Genomic DNA, 15849 nt, shown 5'->3' with positions numbered 1-15849 from the left:
ACTGACTGAGTTGTGAAAGTCACAGTTTCCAGATCCAGAACAGCTGAATTGGATTAGTTCAGTCGACACTCAGTATGCGAACCTTGAGTTAAGCGGCTGCACAACCAGAATAAAAAAAAACATAATCAATGGAGCACCGGGAATTAATACAGTCAAAATAATAACTAAACCTTCTAATCTGGGCCGGAAGACTCTCTCGGGATGTAAGTTATCTCAAATTATTTCTGTGTTGATCTCGATCGGGTTTGAAAATAACGGACAATCGAGCCAGTAGAAACTCAGGGTTTCCTCTACAAAACCTGGCAGCCAGCAGGTTCGGTTCACAGAGTCTGTTGCCATGGTGACTGACCCCGAGCTAAATTCAGCTCTCTTTCTGGAACGGCAAACACTGAGTTTCCCCCATTTCAAGCTTGAGACTCTTGAGTTTTCACAAAACCTGCTTTCTGGAATCCCCCTGGTTTTAAAGTCTTGTACAAGTCGTCAGCTTCTGGCTTTGCCTGAACAAAAGGTAAGTAAATAAATAAATAAATAACTTTCTAAATCAATCAATTAACCTCTGTGTGAGGTACTCATGGAAGATTTATTGTCATTAATGTAGAGGGTTTCAAGGCTTTTCAAGGTAAGGGAAATATACAATATGTATTTAATACAAGTTTTACCAAAGTCATACATATTTCATGTCTTACATTGTAAAGATGAGAAGAAATTCCTCCATATTTTAAACACAACTGAGCAGGTGCGTCTTACAATATCATATCTTGTTTTGATTGTGAGGCAGATTTGTTTTGACAATGCTCACCAGTACTACTCTTGCTGTGCATCACCACTTTGATTTAAGTGATTCCGGTTTGTTTTTGTGGTTACAGCAGGAAATCTGTCAGTAACTAAACACCGTGAAACGGTGGTTCAGTGCCTCACAGCAGCAGCGCTCCTTGATAAAACCGCTTTATTTCCATTGTGCTGGTTTGCAGGTCGGGGGACTCGACGGGGACCTGAGATAAGAAAGTGTCTGATTTACTAAGTTCCCGCCACCCAGTCGTTTCACTAAATTAAACAAGATGGCTCCGACATTGGACCGTGTACGTTTCGTCTGCCAAGACTTTTCGAACATCCCTTCTCTTTTTGGTGGAGAATTCTACATTTTCAGTTAGCGTGTAGCTTTAGCTTAGTTTTGATAGTTTTTCTAGAAACAAATGTCAGCTTTATGTTCATGGTATCCACTTGGTATATTTATTCAGCTTTCCTAACCAACCTAGGATTGATATGGTTGCTATGGCATGGTGTTGCTATGGTGTTGCGTTGTTATGGCGTTGTGTTGTTATGGCGTTGTGTTGCTATGGCGTTGCGTTGCTATGGCATAGCTTTGCTGTGGCGTGCTATGGCATTGTTATGGCGTTGCGTTGTTATGGCGTTGTGTTGCTATGGCGTTGCGTTGCTATGGAAAGTATCAACAACGAACCAGAAGGAAGTTTATCAAAGAATTTCAGCCACAATATGAATTATAGAATGTAACAATCTTTATATTATGATTTACACTATACTGTTAATACAATATGTGATTAATGGCATTTTATAGAATAAGATCAACTTAAATCTTTGAAAGCAGGTTTGATTAGACCTCAAACTATGATTCCTCATCCTAAATGTCATTAGATATTATGCTGGTAGGGTTTTATAATTTCTTTTCATGAATTTAATAATTTTTTTATTCAGATGTGTGTATTCATGCTGCTACAACAGTTTTGTTCCCCTGCAGTACATGTCAAACTTATTGAAAGAAGGTTTAATAATGAAGAAGGCCTTTTCAGAGGAAGTGAATCACGCTGTGCCTTTATCTGTCAGCAGGAACCGTTTCCTCGCAGTACTTTAGATGTACTGGAAGACACACATGTTACTTCATATTCATGAGGACAAACAGGCTCGATAGAAAGAGTTTGTTATTTTTCCTGTTTGTCATGCGTGATTAAGAAATCAGCTTCCGTACATGTGTGCTGGCGACATGCCGTTGTAGGAGTGCAGCCCTTCGGTAGATGAAGCCCATCGACTGTTGAAGGGAAAAAAGAAAAAGAGGCTGAGAAATAATGTTTGTTGCTTTTGTTTAAATCTTATTTAAGAAACTATGTAAGACTTCCCTGTGGAGAAGCTGAAGACGGCTCTGCCTACGTTGATGCGGAGGACATCAATGCGCTGGGGGACTGAAGAGCCCATTAATCTTGGGGGGGGGGGGGGGGGGGGGGGGCAGGTCATAGCTCACTTCAACCTTTGGCGGACGGTTGCCTTGGTAACCGTAACTGGAATAAACAGAGTGCTCTCACCAGCGCAACCAGCCGAAGCTGACAACAGAACCGACACGGCGCTGGGTGTTTGTTTAAGTCTATTCATTTTAGTCCATTACAGCGGGAAATGAGACACAGCCGCCACCCATCATTACTGTAATTGGTTAAATCCCAACGACACGTACACCCCCCCACCTGCACCCCCACTTGTTTTCTCCCATCATTCATTCATATTAATATATATATGGAAATGTGTGTGTGCGTGTGTGTGTATATCGGATATCAGTTATGTATGTGATGGCACAAATACTGTATTTGAAATGCCATATGCCTGAAAAGAAGTAATAAACAAAGCTACATTTCATAAATCTTTTCAAATAATGTAATTTTTTGTGTCAATCGATTAAAAAATTGTTTACTAATTAATTGCACAATTTTCCGTAATTAATTGCGATTAATCGCATTGTTTTTCTACTGATGACTGAAGCTTGTAATTGATAAATATTCAGGGAAAACCACGGAAAACATGTCGACTCAGCACACACAGAGACTATATTTAAATTCAAAGACTATTTTTGTAACGTCCTTTTAGCTTTTGGTGAAACTGTTTCTCTCTAAGATCAGCAAAATAATACAAACATAAATTGATTAATCTAACATAAGTCTGGGTTTTGTTTGAGTGCAGGTCCACCACTTGGAGAATTTGAATATTTCTAGAAATAAAGTTGTATTTTAGCAGTATTTCCTCCAGCTTTAGCAGTTTGGAGGCTCCTGGTCAGCCAACATGGCAACCTGCTGTTTAGCTGCAGAATTACTTCTGGGGTCGTTAAATTCAGCTTTTCAAAGTAAAGCTAATGACCTTCACTTTCTCATTCAGCCGTCGGGGAGCTTTTTATAGTGAAACTTTCTGCCTTAACATTATTCCACTGCGTGTCGTGCTGCTCTGTGGACAGTGCTGCATCCAGAGACGCTGCTCATGCTGCCGCTCCGGTAAGGGAGGAAAAGAAAACCTGGAAGTAAACGAAATTGCATTATTACGTTAAATTTCTTTAACAAATTAAACGTCTCAAATCAATTAATTGAATTAATGCGTTATTTTTGACAGAACTACTAATTTCATTATGTTAATAGTGATGCTGTTGCTGAATATGTTCGTTGTGTAGCTGTGGCTGCTCGGCTGCAGGAAACTTGGATAATTGGGATATTTGGTTTAGTAACAGCATTCGTTGTCTCTACACGAGATACCTGAACACCAGGCAGAACCCTCTTTTACCATGTTACTGTGTATATTTGATGGTTTCTATAGCCGAGGCATCATAATGACGGTACTAAGAGGCTGATACCTTCAGGCAGGAGACATGGCATACAGAAAACCTCTTAAGACATTATAATTCTATATTTACTCTATTTACATAAACAATAAAGGAAGACAATTTGTTCAGTGTGGTGGAATTTGAATTTAAGTTGTCATTCAAAATATGAAATAAAAGCTCAGTTACTGTTACATCAGTAACACAGATTCACACATTTCTCTCCGCTGTGGCTGGTCGGGCCTCTCCTCACGGATCTGGAGTGTTCTCGCCCTCCTCTGCCCCGGATTGATTTTATGTGGCGTTCCAAGAGGAGATCAGCATAATGAGATCACTGCATGCTTTTTTCATGGACAGGATGAAAGCGCAACAGACACAGCTCAGATCTACATTTCGAATAACCTGCAGCCCACGTTGCTCCCAGAAGATCCTTCGCCTTGGAAGAACTCCTCCGTCAGGGCGCCGCCTCCATAGTGGAGATAAGAACCTTCGCCATCGGCAGGACAGATCCTGAAAAACAGAGTGCGAGGAAGGCCAAAATCTTTTCTTGCCTTTTTTTTTAAATAATCACTTGATTTGTAATTTAAATGACAGGAAGGATTCCTGCAGCACGGTTCTGAAGCATCTCACAATCAGTGAAACTGAAGGCTGGACCCGGCGAGCCACCGTCTGCAGGCAGCCTGGAAATAGACCTGGGACCATTTCCTCTGGCCGTGTGACGGCACACAGGCAGCAGCACAATAACTGTGATTACTCTGCGAAAAAGGCAGTAATTCCATTTGGGGAGTCAGGAGTTGGTGTGTGCGCAGACCCGCAGTCAGATGTCCCGATTTAGTCGGGATATTCAGCCCTGATGTTCTGAAAGCAGCTGATCCGTTCACACCGAACCGCCAGCCGACGCCACAGCGATGGAAGCTGAAACCTCCACCAAAGAATATTTTCTAAACTCAGCTGGGTTCATTCTTATGTGCTTCTTTTCAATCAGAAATGGTTGGATAATTTGTCAAACTTCCTAATGTTGTAATGTTTCTAATGATTCACAGCTGTAGAGAGTTATAGGTAATTATGCTTTTAATCTGAAACATCTAGTGAGACTTTATGGACGCTGATCATTGATGCTCATCTCATAGTTTCAGTTTGTCACTACAATTACAATAAATCCTCCTATAAGTATTTGGGTGTTAAGAACATAAATCTATTTATTTTTATCATTATTACTTCTCCAAAATATTGAAAAGACCTAATCATAGTGTGAAACTGTCCGCCATTACCGCTACCTGAAGACGCCTGACGCTCCACAGGATGGGCTCGCATCACAACCTGCTTTAGTGACCTTGTTTATCAAACAACAATAATATTGCTTCATGCAATGTCTCTTATTCTTTAATAGATGCAGTGGAACCAGCGGCGCCATACTCAGCCTCGGTATCAACGTGAACGGATCGGATCTAACTGATAACACACCTTAAGAGATGCTGACGCCATACAGGCGTCCTTCTCTAAGCTCAATATATGGGTATAGCCCAGTAGTGGGCGCTATTGTAGCAGCAGATCAATGGAAATGGCCTTTCATTCTTACAGGAGAGGAAAACAAAACAAAGCATTTTCAGGGTAAAACATAATATCCTGATATGAAGTAACGTGGGTCTGGAAAGCACAAGAGGTGTACTTTCCCATGATGTGTATAATTTGGTGTTACTTTGAAAACCCTTCAGTTCATATTCATGAGAAGAAGGTCAAAATTCAGTGTGAGTGTTCCCAGTCGCACCAGAGCCAAAATATGGCATAAATCATGGGAGCTTGTTTCCATGGCAACCAAAATAAATGTTGATGAAAAAGTACTTATGGCTTAATTCATGAAAAGAAAGACAAAATAAATCATATTACATATCACATATTTAAAGTTCCCCTGAAATCCGCAGACCTGGACTTTCCTCTTAAGGAGCAGCTTCACTGGTCATCAGCTGGACGTTTGGAAGAAAATGGAAAAAATAATAAGTGTTTTAACAGTTCAGCTTCGTATACGAACTAATCACTAGAGTTTGTTGAAATCATGACGGTGTTTAATGTTGAGGTGCCGGCGGTGTTCAGCTGGGTCGATGTGGGAAAGAGGAGCAGACACTGAAGAAGTGACCTACGGCTCATTACCGGCAGGACTCTCCTCACAGCTTCACTTCTGGGAGTGTCAGGAGAACCAGGGACCTCCAGGACTCTGTTCCGGTTGTGGCTGTGCTCCGTCGGCGTTTTCAGGCGGGTCGTATTAACGCCGGCGAGGCTGCGGGGAGAATATCAGTGGGAGTGATTGCTTTGGTCTGAGCTTAAGGATTCCTCCCGGGTTCATTTGCTGCCACAGCTTCAATAATCTCTGTGGCTCTCTGATTGGCTGTGGTGACAGAGGTCTGGATTTTCTCCTGTCACAAATCCTGACTGACTGACAGTCGGTGCATCGTTCCTGCAGTGAGAGAGAGCTCTTTGTTAATAGCTTTGGGTTTGTGGAGTTTCTCTATTTCTAAGCTCTATCCTGCAGAATGTGCTGTCAAACTCTAACTAGAATGAAATAAACCCCCTGCTGTGCTCCCCTCATTACTCCACCGAGCTTCAGAGCCTGATATCGGCTTTATTGCTGGAAATGCTGACAGTTTTATTTACCGAGAGGGAGCTGGTCGTCGTACTGCCGATGGTTAACCCTTCATCCAGCTCGTGTTTTGAGGATCTGTCTCTCGTCAGGTGAAGCGTGAAACGCAGACGCTCGGCTTACCTCCAGGGGTTTGTTTCCTTCCGGCTGCTGGGTGAGTCGGGTCGCACAACTCCGAGCGACTTCCTGTCACGAGTTCGTACGTCGACAACGCTTCGCTGTCACGACTTAATTTGGTGTGTCGTCGTCTCGGAGACCCGACGGGCCGATTTTCACGGAGATGATCGTGAACACGAGCGGGAGCAACACTCAGCCGGGGGCTTTGTGCTTCAGAGAACAGAAAATACTTTCCTCCCCTTCTCCTCAATGTTCCCTGAAAAACAAGAAGACTCATTCAAAGCCGTCAGGATTTCTCTTTCTCACTACAAACCTCCAATCCAGGCCGTGTCTACGTCACACAGTTGCTTCTGGTAAAAGCTGAATCAGCAAACATGCAGTGGAAAACCTAATCGGTTTAAATAATATGTAAAATTATTAGGTCATAAAGTTTGATCTGAGCTACATTTAAGTAAAAAAAAACCTCGGAGAAGGTTTTTTATTTCTATATGTGGCGTGAAACTATGGAACAGTGTGAATGTGAACCTCAAGAGATGTTTAAACATTAAACAGTTCAGAAAAGATATTGAGATGATTTTTAAATTATATAAAGAAGGAGTGTGAGCAAATGTATATCTCTGCATGTGGGTATATGTGTGAACACATTTCTATGCACATAAGTTGAATATATGTATAAATAAAGTAATTTATGTATGTATGATTGGATATGGTCACTTTATTATATGTATTCTATATTACATATTAATTTTTTTTTTTTTAAGTAATTTATTGATACTTTTTCATCCGACCATTTGTCTTCATATTATTGTTCTAACATGTTTAAATGAATTGAATATTAAATATGTGGAGGCTAAAGAAAATTCTATACTATTTATGGAGAAAGGGTGAGATTTAATAAGTTGTACTTCTTCCCACTCCTTTTCCTACATGTAACCTAACTCTATTGTTCTGCTGTAATTATTCCCTGTTTGTGTGGAGAAATATCTTTGGTTATCTGGGGTGCACCGGGGGCTTGATACTGATTTTGAGCATGTCTGTTGCCTCACGACCACAGTCTATTCTGTTCACAGTGTTTAAATGTTTGCAACCTTTAAAATTGACCGTTGACAGACTTCCCTTGCCACAGTAGTAAGAACATTAATGATCACACTTTGACCTTTGAATGGCTCATTGTGCTGGAATCATCCCCCCGATGTTTTATCAGCTTCACTTGAGCTGTGATGACGTGGAAGAGTGGAGGTGAGGAGCTGGACGGGGAGGAAGAAGAAAGAAAAAGAGGAATCCATTTCTTTTTACCTCCGTCCCCGAAGCGCTGTCAGAGTTTATATCCACACGAGGCTGGAGGACGACGGGGGAAACATTCCACGTCGCTGACGAGTCCCTCCATGTGTCTCCATGGCGATGGCGGAGCGAGGACGAAGAGCGAGGAGGGTTGTGAGGACCCATGCTGAGATCTCTATTGATCGGGACGAGCTGGAAGCCGGAGAGGATCACTCGCTCACTGCAGAAAGAAAAGGAGCGGCGAGAGAATCTGAGGACAGCTTGCTGCTCTGTAAAGAGAACTGCCACTTGTTGAACTGAAGTCACACTTCTGTCTGCCAGGACTCGACTGAGCTGGAGCCCCAGAATCACTCAGCTTGTTCTCGCTCAGCTAATCACTGGGACATTATTCTCTTGTGAGCCATTTCCTTTAAGGTGCCAGCATGATTACATTATGATTGCAAGAAGGTGTTAATGATGTCTGACATTATCAGTTCAGCATGAAGCACTAGCGTCATTATTCAGGGACCTCATCAAAATCTATTTCGTTTTTGTCATTTATTATACGGAAACACCAATTCCATTTGTTATTGTCCAAACACAGTCAAACCTGTGATACAAAGTCCAAGACGGGTTCCACTCTCCAGAGGTCATGAGGTCAAACTCTAGGACCAGCTGATATGGAACTAAACAAACATCATGAAATGGAAGAAGGACTCTTTCACTAAAAAGTACATAACTGAACCAATACAACGAGACGCATCCAAAATATCATGCATAAAGAATGTCTAATTTATTTATTCATATATTTACGATATTACTCAACAGGAAAACCTAAAAATGAAAAGAGACATTAAAACGAATCTGATCTAATGACGTACCTCTAGAGTATAACCCAAATGTAAGCCTGAACAGAAAAGACACATGGAACACTATGAACTTGGTCTCCGATGGGAACCGTTGACATAGATAACACAACATAGGAAATCTTAATAAAATAAAATAGAATAGAATAGAATAGCCTGCGTCTGCCCCCTTGTGTCTCACCTCACGTTTTCAATCATCCAATGGTCTTCTCCCTCTGTGTGCTCTATCTGTCGTTATGAGTTCCACCTGTGTGTCCCTTTCCCTGTGGATTTAAACCTCCTGTCCTCTGTTGTCTGGCTTGGTGCTTCTGGTTCCCCTGTGATTTCCTAGTGTTCCCTGGACTATTTCAATAAACTCTGTGTTTATGGAGACTTGGGAGTCTGCGCTTGGGTCCATAGAATAGAATAGAACATCTATTACATCTACAAGTAGCGCCATGAAAGACATGCTGTATTTAGCCTTTAAAAGTCCATTATTACATGGTAATCCTACGGCTGCAGGTCCTACAGCTGCAGGTCCTATCGCTGCAGATCCTACGGCTGCAGGTCCTATGGCTGCAGGTCCTACCCCTGCAGGTCCTATCGCTGCAGGTCCTACAGCTGCAGGTCCTACAGCTGCAGGTTCTCACGCTGCTGTCTCTGGGTCTGCAGTTGCCTCCTTCTCAGCGTGACATCGTGCTGCCAGGGAGGCGGCGATCTTTCCGATTTTAAAGTGAATATCCGGATACTCCACAACGAGCAAATATAGGGAGAATGGGTCCAGTCCCAGCAGACTGACGGTTTTTGTCAGGTGGTCTCTCATCAAGGTGTGTTCACAGTGACACACCTGTCCTCAGCTCAGTACAGGTGTACGGTGTTCTACTGTACTTTGTGTTTCCTTGATGAAAGTTGGTCAGTAGTTAACTGGTCAGTAGTTAACTGGTCAGTAGTTAACTGGTCAGTAGTTAACAATTAGGATAAAAACCTGTAATGATGATGTCATCAACCAATAGTGAGCCTCTCGGCACAATCAGGCGTCTTTGCACCTGAGAGGGACCTGAAACTACAGGAGGCCATTATTAAGTGAGTATTTCACTCGTACATATATTGTTTTATAGATTTTCCCCATGAAGATAAACGCTTGTAAGACGGCGACAGAAGATGAGAGCATCAGAAATGAGGTCCACTTGCCGATTGGCTTCCCGACCTTCGGTGCGTCGGCCTTACTTCCTCTCAGCGTGTGAAGTGGACGAGCGCCAAACCGTCTTTCATAAATCAAACTGCATTATGAGGCAATAGCTCCGCCCCTCGCTCTCCTTCTCATCCCCTCTCTCTCCCATTCTCTCCTCACTGCCTCGCTCTCAGGTAGAAGCTCTTGTTGCCATGGTGATTTCAATCTCCAGGATTGCTCCAGTGCGAGGACGGATGGAGAAGCGTGTTTCTATTTACATTCTCCAACATTTGCCTGCGTTTGTGGCAGCGTGACGTCTGTCCTCCGTGTGGCGCTGCAGCGTTACACGCCGGTCAGACATATTGGCGCCGCCGACCAGAACGATGACCTGCGACTCCCAGGAAGGAGTCCAGCCTCTGGCTTCACTGGGACAGTTTTACACTCCGGCAGTATTTCCTGCGGTTCAGCCAGAAACAACCGACACTCTCCTCAGCCTTAGCGGCAGATTAGCGGCAGATTAGCGTCAACTTGGCGACAAACGTTCACCGGAAGGGAAATAATTCAGGTTTCCAACTTTTATCTGGTCCGTCTGTCCATCGCTGTGGACGCCCTCTCCAGCTGGGATTGACCAAAAGTTACAGTGAAGGCAAACACTGGTGAAGTCATCCATTCATTTATATATTGTGTGAATGCTGAAGACATTAACAAGTTAGTCAGCATTCACACATTAGTGATCCAAATCTTTATCATTATCATTCTGACTTCACGCTATTTCTCCTACAATGGTTTACTGAATTGAAGCGTTCTCTGACTCTCTGATCATGAACTCTGTTTCTAATTTCCCAGTTTGAAAGAAGAAATTTGTCTGAGAAGTTTCAGGAGAAGTTCAACTTTCTCTAGTAAAGATATTTTTTTTTTAGGTTTTTTCATGAGCGAGGAATTGACGTGTTGTTTGAAAATCTACAAGATATACTTTTAGTTTCCCCTAAACTCAGATGTAAATCAGCCCCAAGACACCTTCACTTTCTAAAATGGATTAATGAAGCTTCTGAATTCTATTTGTTTACAAGTCTGTTCGTAAAAGAGTCTTAATAAGTGTCTCTGTCCAACAGCCGTTTAAATGTTTCGATGATGAAGAGCACCTCCCTGACACATTATCACCAGCAGCCACTGCCTTGAAGAAATAATACTTTGTCTTTAGTGTCATTTTAAAAAGAAGGATTGAAGCTACGTCTCAGCAGACATGAAGTTTTACTGCTTTGCCATGAGTAAGAGGAGCTTTGTGAGCGGCGCGGTGGTGCAGTGGTTAGTGCCGTCACCGCAGAGCAAGAAGGAAGCAGGTCCTTTCTCTGTGGATGGACCGGACCCTAAACGGACCTTGTCTGGGTCTGTGCACCCCATACCTGCCACTCCGTTTGCCCTGACCAACGTGTTGCTGCTCCTGGAGTGATTTTCCGAGGGCTGGTTGTCGGTTTGACGCCTCCCTCCTCTTGCTGTGGATGTGACCTGGAGATGTGTGTTGAAGCATGTGGCCGGTGACGAAACTCCTGATTGAGCCAAATTACAATAAACCTGCACTTCCTGTTGTCAGCTCGATGAATTGTAAATAGAGTCGTTTCTTTCTCCGCCACTCAGCTCATCTTTCGTGGCCTAGAAAGATGAAGAGTTTCTTTCTTTATCACTCCTTTGTCTTATGAATCCATCACGTCTTTCTCCTGACTCTTTTCTTTCATGCAGCCCCCCTACGCCCCTTCGCTTCCCGTCTTCTGTGCAACCGCCACCCTTCTTCCACCTCAACATCCCCAATTACCCCCCAGCTTCCAGCAGCACTCCACATCCCCTTGCATTTAAACGTGCCAGTTGCCATGGCAACCCCATACAGCAGCACGTTATTCTCCCGTTCAGAATTCAAAAGATCAATTAGCGATGATGTCATTACATGAAGACCCATTCTGACCGCGGTGGCCTCAGAGCGGCCGGTCGCAGCCCACACAGGTAAGAGTGAGTAGGTTCACAGAAGAGCCACAACATTATGACCACCTCCCTAATATTAGTTATTTCCTCCCGCAACAACTGAAACAGTCCTGAGCCATCAAGATATTGGACTTCTGAAGCGGACTGCAGCCGGTTCTGAAGTGCAACCTCCTTTTTATCTGACTTGTAAGTCTGGCCTATCCTACAAAAAATCCACTGGCATGACATCTGGGAAATTTGATCCACCTTAAACCAGTTGTTGTGTTCCCATAGTTTACCGTTTTTACAATTTCACACACGTCTCTTATGTCCAGAAACGTTGTACTCAAAGTTTATAGCCCCAAATCCGGCTTTTCTTTGATTTTCAGCCATTTGAATATTAGATCCTATGAGCTCTATTGAGAATCTGCTGTCTGTCAGGCTCCGCCCACACCACGCCCACCCGGGGAGGGGGAGGAGTTACACTGGATCCAATCAGCCTGTTGTTGCTCTGCACTGAATTCTGAGAGGTTTTTAGCAGCACATCACACATCTCATGTTGAATATCTGCTGATTTTAATAACTCTTGCATATTATTCAAGGACACAAGCTTAGCGACAGTAATTGAGCTACGTTAGCCTGCAGTGCTAATGCTACAGGCTATCACGCTAACTAGACCTGCACAGTAAAGCAAAACCAAATCAAACGTACCAAAAACCTTTCAGCTCCCAGGTTTGTCGCTGAGTCAGACAGTTGGCACAGATCCAGGTTTTATCCAGCGAACCTCTTCCTATCAGCCCGTCTTGCTCATGAGCAAAACTTTGGAAAGTTTTGTTGGTAAATTTCCATCAACAGTCAAATCGATCCTCTGGGTCTTCAGAGGCTCAGTAGAATAGAAACAGAATTCTCTGCTTGCTGAAACACCGAACCGTCCAGCAGTTCCCACGTTGTGCTCATGTGCTAGTCATGTGATTTCTGGGAGGCCAGCAGAGCTCAACTACCGGTGGGGTTAAAGCAGAGCCTACAGTGATTGTGATTGGCTAATGCCTCCGCAACGTAGCGCAGGGTCCATTTCTGATTGGCTCGTTGGAGCGCACGTTCACAAAGAAGTGAAGCAAGCGAGAGAGAGACGACAGACTGGATGGAGACGCATATTACTGCTGGAAAACCATAGGACAGTGGATTGTTGTTATTAAGAGAACCTATTCTATAGTGTTGTCAGTCAATATTACTGTTTCATTAAAGGTGTGTGTGTAGTCTGGAACGACGCTGTGAGTCAAAGTACAAACACATGGGCGTGAGGACTCAAGGTTTTCCAGCAAATCAATCCAAAGCGTCACTTCTTCTCATGATGCATCTTTGTTCTCCATGTTTCCTGCGTGACGCCATTCCACACGGTGTCTCAGAAAACATGGATGAGAGTAGAACACGTTCTGCAGTTGGTTTGAATAGAGATCCAGTAGATCTGCTGGGTTGGACCTGTTGGGTCAGCCACCTCCCCTCCTGCATCAACCTCTTCACCTCCTTCCTTGCTTCCTTTCCTTCAGGATCCTTCCTTCCTTCCTTCCTTGCTTCCTTTCCTTCAGGATCCTTCCTTCCTTCCTTCCTTCCTTCCTTCCTTCCTTTCCTTCAGCCTCCTTCCTTCCTTGCTTCCTTTCCTTCAGCCTCCTTCCTTCCTTCCTTTCCTTCAGGATCCTTCCTTCCTTCCTTCCTTTCCTTCAGCCTCCTTCCTTCCTTCCTTTCCTTCAGGATCCTTCCTTTCCTTCTGGATCCTTCCTTCCTTCCTTCCTTTCCTTCAGGATCCTTCCTTCCTTCCTTCCTTTCCTTCAGGATCCTTCCTTCCTTCCTTCCTTCCTTCCTTTCCTTCAGGATCCTTCCTTCCTTGCTTCCTTTCCTTCAGCCTCCTTCCTTCCTTTCCTTCAGCCTCCTTCCTTCCTTCCTTTCCTTCAGGATCCTTCCTTCCTTCCTTCCTTCCTTCCATCCTTCCTTCCTTTCCTTCAGGAACCTTCCTTCCTTCCTTCTTTCCTTTCCTTCAGCCTCCTTCCTTTCCTCCTTTCCTTCAGCCTCCTTCCTTCCTTCCTTCCTTTCCTTCAGGATCCTTCCTTCCTTGCTTCCTTTCCTTCAGCCTCCTTCCTTCCTTCAGCCTCCTTCCTTCCTTCCTTTCCTTCAGCCTCCTTCCTTCCTTCCTTTCCTTCAGGATCCTTCCTTCCTTGCTTCCTTTCCTTCAGCCTCCTTCCTTCCTTGCTTCCTTTCCTTCAGCCTCCTTCCTTCCTTCCTTCCTTGCTTCCTTTCCTTCAGCTACCAACTGCAGAACTGCAACGTCCCACAAGAGCAGCAGTTTTAAGAAAAGCTGTGACCCAGTTCTTGTCCAACTGCCTCCAATTCTCTCGCTTGTTTTTTCTTTCTACTTCCAACATCAACTTTGAGGACAAAGTCTTCACCGTCTATCCCTGCAGCTCTGGAGCCTCACGTGGCTCTCCAGCTCCTCAGTAGCGGCTCCACGGAGCTCGGAGACAATGTCATTATAAAAACGCTTGTTTTCATTTTTATTTTATTTGCATTCCACACTGATTTTCAAAAATGCTCCGATCTCCAGGATAAAAACAGACGAGGAAAAGGACAAACTGAAAAAAGGAAAAATAAGAAAAGAGAGAAGAAACGCAATTATGAGTAAAACTGATGGAATCATTAGGAAACATAAAACATCTATAAAAAGCTAAAGAGGCCAAAATGGTTAAAACAGGAAAATCTGTGGGATTTTGTTTTTGTTTATTTTAATGACCACCACAGCTAAAACTGTTTGGTTTTTTTTAATCTATATTGTACCTGTGACACTTAATTAATGCAGCTTTTTGTATCTCTAGCAATATTTTTCAATGTTTTTTCTTCCTTTCAGATAATTAGCATGATTAGCAGACAAATTTAATTTGGTGAAAAATTGTGAAAAAGGTTTTTCTTAGTCATAAAGGTTGTAGAGCGCCGGACTAACAGATCCCCTGGTGCTCCACTCATCAGTGGTCCTAATGATGTGGCTGATTCTTATGTATGTGTGTGACTTTGTGGCACTGAGTGTGAGAATGGAAGGAAACAGCTGAAGAAGAAGCCGGCGCTGTTTGGTTTGTTTCTGTGGCTCCAGATGGAAGAGGAAGGCAGAGTGGAGCAGCCTGAGTCACTACCCCCTGCTGTGTGGGAGGGCTGGATGGAACATGGCAGCGTGCAGTGTGATGAAGGTTACATGGAAAAGAGAATTAATATACATACTGCATTTCTGACACTTCACGACAATGTGGAGGAATCAAAAGCTAATTCAGTCTCCTTGCGTTGTTGTTATTCTGACGGTACAAATTGATGGAATAAATCTACTTTCTACTTCTCTACCAACTCTGAAGCCACTTTTCTCTCATCGTCTTAAAAATAAACCAGATACAACTGAGGTCTTCAATAAATATTGATTTTAATTCTGTTGGACTCTGACTTATATACGACCTCTTTCCTGGTGGTGGACTGACATTTCTCCACCTGGTTTGCTCTCCTGCAGCACATCAATCGCAGAGGAACGGGCCAGCGAGATGCAGAGAATATATTTTTAGAGGCTCTCCTTTGAAGGCCTCCACCACCTCCTCCTCCTCCACCTCCTCCTCCACCACCAACTGGCACCAGGAAGAGCAGAGATGGAGCACTGATGTGAAAATTTAAATAAATGAAAAGCAGCAGGAAGAGTTAAAGTGTAGTTCTACTACAAGCTTCCAGAAAAGCAGCAATCTGTGATGATGATGATGATGATGATGATGATGATGAGGATGATGAGGATGATGGTGGTGGTGGTGGTGGTGGTGGAGTATTCAAAAAGGATCAGTTCAGTTTACAATAACATCTTATTCCATATCTAATCTAATCTAATCTAATCTAATCTAATCTAATCTAATCCAATCCATTAAACTGGAAACGTGTTTGCAACTTTTGCTTAAAGTCCAAACAGAACTTTGTTCATCTGAAGGACTCTATAAACTTATCCTCCATGAAAGTCACATTTATTTGCACAATAGAAATAAGAGTTCCTCTCTCTTTACAGAAATACAACGTATTTATACAACATATTGGGTTTTTTCTATAGAAGATGGAGCTGGATCGTTACACAATACTAACTCTAACCAATACTAACTCTAACCAATACTACCTCTAACCAATACTACCTCTAACCACGGTGTTGCATGTTAAACTACGTGGGTGGAGAAATGTTGGTCAATATCTGCGTCAAAGCCTTTTTACAGAACTTGTTCTC

Source organism: Lipophrys pholis (genome assembly GCF_963383615.2).
Source record: "Lipophrys pholis genome assembly, chromosome: 10".
Taxonomy (NCBI): domain Eukaryota; kingdom Metazoa; phylum Chordata; class Actinopteri; order Blenniiformes; family Blenniidae; genus Lipophrys; species Lipophrys pholis.
The sequence above is the reverse complement of the archived record's forward strand: the minus strand, read 5'-3'. Positions refer to the sequence as shown.